Source organism: Mesoplodon densirostris, chromosome 6 (genome assembly GCF_025265405.1).
Source record: "Mesoplodon densirostris isolate mMesDen1 chromosome 6, mMesDen1 primary haplotype, whole genome shotgun sequence".
NCBI lineage: Eukaryota > Metazoa > Chordata > Mammalia > Artiodactyla > Ziphiidae > Mesoplodon > Mesoplodon densirostris.
In genome coordinates, this window is record NC_082666.1 from 110,795,486 (window position 1) to 110,803,849 (window position 8,364).

At 39.5% G+C, this 8,364-nt stretch overlaps 1 protein-coding gene and 1 non-coding gene across 5 annotated transcripts in view; both read right to left on the bottom strand.

The window, feature by feature from the left end:
* The window catches only part of IARS1 (isoleucyl-tRNA synthetase 1), an 81,731-nt gene extending 75,715 nt beyond the window's left edge, over nucleotides 1–6,016 (bottom strand). Inside the window, exon 1 of one of the 4 annotated variants that reach the window (XM_060102397.1) lies at nucleotides 5,926–6,016. The gene's annotated coding sequence lies outside the window, so the exon portion shown is untranslated. Of the gene's footprint in view, nucleotides 1–5,789 lie in introns of all 4 variants that reach the window. The other 3 variants (XM_060102395.1, XM_060102394.1, XM_060102398.1) reach the window with 3 other exon arrangements.
* Nucleotides 2,817–2,949, bottom strand: LOC132492840 (small nucleolar RNA SNORA84). The gene has a single exon (XR_009532895.1). It is a non-coding gene; the product is annotated as a small nucleolar RNA SNORA84 (small nucleolar RNA).
* Nucleotides 6,017–8,364: the final 2,348 nt, after the last annotated feature.

The window sequence follows — 8,364 nt, forward strand, 5'->3', positions numbered from 1 at the left end:
CTTAGAATTATGTTTTCGAGGTTCATCCATGTTGTGATATGTACTCATACTTCATTGCTTTTTATGGCTGAATAATATTTCATCATACAGATATGCCACTTTTTGTTTATCCATTCATCAGTTCATGGACATTAGCATTGTTTCCACTTTTGGACAGAGCTGCTATGAATATTCATGTATAAGTTTTTATATGGACATGTGTTTTCAGCTCTCTTAAGTAAATACCTCGGAGTACAACTGCTGGGTAATATGGTACTGTGTTTAACTTTTTGAGAAACTGCCAAAATGTTTTCCAAAGCTGCTGTGTCATTTTACATTCTCCCCGCAGAGAATGAGATTCCAGTTTTTCCACATCCACACTCCTTATCGTCCATCTTTGGATTATAGGAAATCCTAGTGGGTATAACATGGTATCTCATTGTGGTTTTGATTTCCATTTCCCTAATGATTAGTGATGTTGAGCTTATTGGCCATTTCATGCCTTCTTTGGAGAAACGTCTATTCATCCTTTGCCCATTGTTTAATTGCGTTGTCTTTTTACTGCTGAGTTGTAAGAGTTCTTTATATTCTAGATAAAATCCCCTTATCAGTTACAGGATTTGCAAAAATTTTTTTCCCATTCTGTGGCTTGTTTCTTATTTTTTTCATGGTATATTCTTTGAAGCACAAACACTGTTAATTTTGGTGAAGTCCTGTTTATTTATTGGTTTCGCTACTTCAACTTTTGGTGTCATATCTAAGAAACCACTACAGATAACAAGGTTGTGAAGTTTTAGCTGTTATATTTAGGCCACTGATCCATCTTGAGTTATTTCTGTATATTGTATGAAGTAGAAATATATGGTACCTTTAAATTTATTTCAGAATTTGTGTCCAATTCACACTCTTCACTTATTCTACAACTACAGTATAACATTTAGTAATTGCAGACAACACACTTAAAAAAAAAAGAAAATCTTGGCAATTCTGTCTAATGATACTAAAAATTCATTAATAATCTGAAAAAATAAATCTCAAAGTAGGTAAAAATTCTTACCTACATTCACAGGACAGAAAGCACTTCTGTTGAATCAACCTAATCTTTCTGAGGAAAACAGGCAAAACCTAAAAAAATTTTAAAGCTAAAAAGATGAGAATCACATTCAAATAATTCCTAGCTCATTCTAATTTTACATTTTATCACTTTTGTTGCTTACTCATGATTTTTGTAAAAGACAAACTCTGTATCTCTCTGATTTAGTGCCTGGTGAGAGAAGTCTTAAAGTATCTTTTTCAGAAGTTTGTTAATAACCTCTTTCAGAAACACTTGATCAGTCGGGGCTTAACTATCTAGTGAGCATCCTCGAGCCCATTCCTCCTCAAAGCCTATTTATTCTCACTTTATAATTCTAATAAGGTTGGTGACCAGATTTCCAAGCCAACATCAGATTAGAAGGGGACAGAATTGCTAATAATGAGATAACAACAGAGAAGGTGGAAAACCTTAAGAACACAAGAACTGTAACACTCTGGGATAAGTGACTCTAGGAGCAAAGAGACTTACATACTTCAACCAATTCTGAAAACATCAAAGCCTAGGTACAGTAATTGACCTATGCCATCAAAAAAATTTTTTAATAAAAAACAAATAAAAAATAAATTTATGTATATAAAGCAATGCTAGAAATTATGGAATTTCAAAGACAAATATAGTCCTTACTATGTTAACTCATTTCTATTCTATTTTATTTGACAGAGAACGTGAAGAGACTAACCAAAAGATTAACTATAAAATGGCAAATACACACATTGATTAAAAATAAAATTAGGGAATCTAAAAATTATATGGAAATTCAAGATCAGGGGAAATTTAAATCATGTAGCTCCTATGCTTTTATCAATTAGCAACACTGATTCAAAATATGACTGTGAGCTTCCTAGCAGTCAAGACAAGGGATAAAAAGTTAAAAGGATATTGATTTTGCACGTAAGAGAAAAATCTATTAAAAAATGAGATTTTTGCCACTGAGGTCTGAGTCACACATGGAAATGAGTGATCTGTTTAATAAACATTTTTAACATCAGAAAAAACATTTTTTTAAGTTTGTTACAAGTGGTGTCTTTCCTTTTGTCCCCCTGTCATTTATTTTTGAGATGTGAGAGTACCTTTGAGTTTCATATAGGAAAAAAATAAGGAAAAAACAGGTGGGCCATTTAACTCAACTATCCATTTCTGATTAGGGTGTTCCATTAAATGTTATTAAACAGAAGTTGAAAAGCATTTTGGATCTTCAGTTCTTGTTATAATTTCCAGCCTTTGAAGGATGGAGAGAAGTGTTAGTCTGTGCATTTACTGATTTAGTAGGAGTCCTACTGGTTCAGTGACAACCTTACTAGAGGCCAATTGAAACTTAAGGGGTTACATCTGAAGACTAACATATCTTTAGATATCAACATATTTATTTCTGTCACCCCCTAATGCTTGTCAAGGCTGGTCCTATGATTGCCAGCATCTATGGAAGTTGATTAGATCTAGCAGACTCACCAGCCCCACCTTGGACTGAGGAGTCTGAACCTGCTTTTTAACAAGATCCTAGGGGATGAGCATGCACATCAAAATTTAAGTCATTCTCTTAAACTGTTCTGACCATTATTCTGGAATATCTATCTGAACTTTTTTTTTTTGAGAAAACGAGGTTTAAGCTTTCTGTGAAGATGGCTTTTAACTTTTGTAAAATTTTCTAGAGAGCCTCTGCTCGCCCCAGAGATTAAGAACCACTGCATTATTGGGCCAAACACAAAGACCCATGTAATGGTATAGACTATTCCAGGAAGAGCCATGTATCAGTGACCGGGCTATGGTGGCTGCTGAGGAGAAACGGCCCCCATGCATAAATCACAGGATTGCTCTGGCCCCTCACATCCACTGGAGAGCTGTACCTGCACAACAGCATCCAGTAACCACAGGGCTCTTGGGGGAAGGGGGGAGCAGAAAGAAGAGGGAGGTTAACCCTACCAGGTCACGCTCAGGGAAGCAACCTCCTCTTCTTCCCTTTAACTATAATCCAAGGCCTCCACTATCTTCCTTATTCCATGACTCCTTCAGACCTCTTTAGCCTCAACTTCCTGTTCAGCAATTTCTAGATACCCTCCTTCACCTCTACTTGTATTTACCTCCACAGATCTTGGAAAAGCACACCAAAAACATTTTTGTTTAAAATAAACCTCATGATCTTCCTTGCCACACTTGCTCCCATTTTTAATTCCATTGTACTAGTAGTTCCACTATTCCTTCCCATTACCTGAAATTTCTGGGTCACCCTTAATACTACCAGATGATCCCCACATCCAGGTGAGCACCAAGTCATGTGGGTCTGACTTCTAAGTCTATTTCTCTATTCCCACTTCCTCATTCTCAGGTCTTCATAACTTGTTACATTAAGTCAAATTTAACCCAGGAGGTGGGTCCATCTCCAGCCTTTTCACAAACTACTTATAACCTATTAACATATAACCCAGAGATTTACTTACACAAATGTATAAAATATGTACAAAGATATCAACTGAAGCGTTTCGACAAATATCTGAAAACAACTTAAATATCCATGAATAGGTAATAGACTAAAATAAATTATGGTACATCAATACCATGCAGGCATTAAAAATAATAAATCATAATATATCAAATATGTATATTCCTTATACATACTGAGAAAGAAAACAGCAAGTCACAGTATAGCAATTTATACTATGTGTATCATAATATTTTCAAGAGATTAAAAATACACTAAGTCTATGTTTAAGTAATTCTGTATTTAATTTAGAAGGCTACCCACCAAACTTAACAATGGCTACCACCAGAGAATAGGATCAGATGAGGAAGGCGTGAAAGAACAGATTTTTATTTACTTCATATTACTCTGTCTTGATTATTTTTGAGTATGTATTAACTTTATCATAAAAAGTTTAAAAATAAAGGGAAAAATAAATACCATACATCCTACACACCACCTTCCTAATAGAAAAGTTCTGGAAGTATCACTTCTGTATTAAAAAAAGAAAAATGCAATGGTTCCTCACTCCCAATGGTTTCTGTACAGACTTTTCAGTGGGGCAGCATGAACTTACCCACAAATACTACTCCTGGCCTTTACTCTTACAAAACTCAAGCTCCAACTACATCACATTCTTGACACTGCTGAGAAACAAAACTGCTTTGCTGACATACCGCTTTGCGTTCAGGCCCTTTCTCCAAATACTCTAGCACTGCTTAGCTTAAATGTACTCTGCTCTATGGGGATTTACCAATCCCCTTTTTACAAAACTAATATCCCCCTCCCCGGAATCTGCTCCTCTCCTACACATTATGGTTTATTTGTATTGCATGCCCATGTCTCTCCAACTCAACTGTAAACTTATTGCTGGCAAAAGCATTTTACTATCTAACCTCTTACTATCTTACCATGTGCTTACACATGGTAGTGCTCAAAAAGTTTGAACAAATCCCTTTGTCAGCATCCTTAGTTTCCATCAATGATATTTCCCCCACCTGCCTTTCCAATATCCCACTCCGGGGGCTCCTCTTGGCAAGGATAATGGTTAAGAGGGTTGGCTTTGGAATTTCAGTTTTGGTGCCACAACTTAGTATTTGACTTATAGGAAAAGTTACTCAACCTTTAAACCTCAATTCTGCCACCTGTAAAATAAAGTTTGTAAATACAATGCTAATTTAACGTTAAGTGAAATAATGGCTATCTGAGCAATCACATGTCATCTATGGAAATTATTATCATTACTCCTTTGTCCACAAATTCTACTCTATTGCCTTTGCCCAGTCACTATATCATCTTTCCAAAAACATTTAAGAGTGCAATCTGCATTTAGCTGCCTTCTCTTCCCTATAATTCACTCTCTAATCACTTATGAAGAAGATATACTGTCCACCATTTTACTGATATTTACTTTGTAAAAGTTCATCGTATTACTTAGAAATCCCTAAAACAATTGCTTTGCCTCTAGTTTCATGCTTCCTGACCTCTCTGCAACACCTGAACGAATGCTAAAAGTAATACTGTCAAACCTAATAAAAAACTTCTCTTCTCTTCTGGATTCATTTCAAACACCACTTCACTCAAGAAGGAAACCACAAATTCAATGAGGCTGGAAGCCAAGCATCATCTTCCACTTGTTCCTCACACGAAGCTGCAGTGATTACAACAACTCCCCATCTCCTGAATCACACACACTTTAAAATCCTGCTATACATTATACTACAGTCCCCTGCACCATATCCCCAAGTTCCTACACATCTTCAAGGCTCCAAACCCACTGCGGTTCCTGAGAAGCCTTCTCCTTCTCCCACTTCCAAATCCCACTTAGGAACTGTCTTCCTCCTCTGTGCACTTGGAATACTGTATTATTAGACTGTGTAAGAGCCGAGGACGGGGGACTTCCCTCTAATCCCAGGCACCCAGCAATAAATGCCCATTCGTGGGAGCCTAAGACTTGATTTGGTCTTATGAATACCTAGACTTCCAAGTAATTTCGTCCACCTTCTGGACTCCAGTAAGCTCGATCACACCAAATTCTCAGAACCACCCAACAGTTCAAGTGTTACCAGGATACCAGGCTGAAGCTGAGGAACTTCCAAGGGTTGTAATCCTCGGCCCGAGAGCCAAGCCAGGATTGGTACCTGGTTCTGAGTTCTTTCGCCCCCCTTAGACCTCCTCCCAATGTTTTCCTTGGAAACGGATATGCACGTAACTAACCCATAGCCCAAAATAAACATTAAAAAAAAAAATCTTGTGTACCGGAGGAGACCGTGGATCCCAGTGGGCAGTAAGGGGCGTACCTGAGGGGCCCGTGTGCAGGACAGGTTGACCTGAGGGGCCCCGCGGGCAAGATGGGGAGTACCTGAGGGGCCTCCGCGAGCAGAACCAGGAGTACCTGAGGAGCCTCCGAACCTGAGTACCTCGGAATGAGCCGCGTCTACGCCTTGGTCATGAGTCTAGAGGTGATGCAATGCCCCGAAAGCATGTGGCTAAGAGGAAGTGGCCTGGTTTGCACTGGCCAATCAGCGCCCGTCGTTTGACACCCATCAACAAGCCGGACGCCGATTGGCCGCGTGGGTTCCAAGTCACGACCACCCGACCAGGCGTTGGTCTGTACTCTGGCAGGCTGTGCGACTCTGTGGTGTGGCGGCGGCGCCCTGCGTCCTTCACGCAGCTAGGGCGACGGTGGTGGACACGACTATTTTGTGGCCTCCGGGGTGGGGACTGACTGCGAGGGGCACAGAGAGGAGGCTGTTGTGCGTCCTGACTGGGCGTTGTTACACAGCCTTTGTCGGTGTTCACTTCACTGTACACAAGACGTAAATGCATTTCACCAGGGGTTAACCAAATCCAATGATAGTAGCCTCAGTAATTATACTGCGGGGCCGTGAGTGCGCAGTCTCAAGGCTGCTTTACTAGATGACTGTTAAGGAAAGCAGCCCTAGCTAGGCACTAGGACTATGTTTTCTGGTGTAGTGGAGACCTGCACCAAACCACCTTGGAGTCTGCAAAAATGCGGAGTCCTGGGGCATAGACTACGTCTGCTGAGTCTCTGGAAGTGGGTCACAAAAATATGTGTTCAGAGAAGCCTCTCCTTTTGTGTCCTTCAGTGCCACCTGCAGAGGTCTCATAAATTTTACTGCAGAAATGATGGTAACAGCCATATGGAGAGATATAACAAAAAGGAAGGAAATGCCTGACAACCAGCTTTAGAATTATTGTTTCTGTATTGAAAACAAAATTATTTGCATATTAGTCTGCTTACTTATGTATTTATTAACACTGCTGTGAGTCTGCCCAGCACCTTTTGGGTCTGCTGGTTAAAAACCAAGGAATCCAGAGCCATGCAAAGGACAGTAGACCTCACCAGAGACTATGGTGGAAATTTTAGCCCTTGACAAATTGAGAGTAATTCTGTATGTAACTGCTTAGTGTATCCAATAAAAGGACAAAAAAAAAAAAAAAAAAAAAAAAAAAAACTGACCTGAGAACATGTATAAGGCATTCCTTGATAAGTTTAAGAACACTTTGATAGTCTTTGTAGCATTCATTCAAATCATATATGGTTTAGGAGCCCCCTAAAGGGATTAGAGTAGGGGATTTTATGTCCTTGCCCAAAGGGGTGACTCTCCAATAACTTAACTTACTTGAACACATATATTTACTAGTGTGTTTACCTTATTAACTATAAGTATTTGGAATGTGTTTTAATGTTCACATTCCTCAAGTTGCCACCTGTTCAGTTCATTTTTATAATCTGTCCAGACAGCCCAGATTAGAGCAGGACAGAGGGCTTCCAGACAGATGTGTCCAGGGGAAAAAAAGGTGGGAATGATAGGTCTAATTATTGGGTTGGCCAAAAAGTTCATCTGAGTGTTCCATAAGACAGTACGGAAAAACCCGAACGAACTTTTTGGCCAGCCCAGTATTTAAAAATGTCTGATGTCTAAAACTGAAAAACCAAGAAATCACAGCATAAGCATGTTAGGTAGAAATTCAGTGATAAATATCAGAGGAAACAAAGTTTTTGAATGTGGTTGTATCTGGGGAGCAGAAACTGGGGATGCAGAAGGCTACTTGATGTTACTTGTCTGCTCTGGAGAAGGAGGGTGTAACAAATTTAAACATGGCCAAAAATTCTGGACACTTCTCACTGAGAGGTGAGGATCTATGTCCCCTCATTTTGAGTCTGGGTGGGCTCAGTGTGTTTTAGCCTTTAGAATACAGTGGAAATAACTGAGCCAATTTCTGGACTAGGCCTTAAGAGACTGGCAGCATCTGCTTCCTACTCCTGAAACCTATTTGCCATGCTGTGAGGAAACCAATGGACAGGCACTGAGTGAGCAGTCCATTTTGGAAATAGATCCTTTAGCCCCAGCTGGGCCACTCCCATGATACTACATGGAGTAGAGATGAGCAGTCCCCACTGAGTCCTGACCAAGTTGCTTATTTGTGAGGAAAATGAACAACTGTTAATGGGATGGCTTGCTACGCAGCAATACATAAGAAGGTGTAAATATAATCAGCATCAAGAGAAGGTGGAATATTTGGATTATTTATCCTCCTGAGTGGTGGTTTCCATTTTACACAAAGTCTGAAGTCTTGGAAACACAGGAATCTCTGATGACTTTTCAGCTACTTAGTTCCTTGGACCCTGTTTACTAAGCATCCACTTAGTGCTAGACACAGTTCTAGGCAGTGTGGACGTAACCGTTAACAAACCAGGTGATATCCCAGCCCTCAAAGAGTTTATATTTGATCAAGATGTAAATCAATAAATACTTAATTTCAGATATACACAGTATGGCTCAATGATAATCCCTTGGGACTTTAT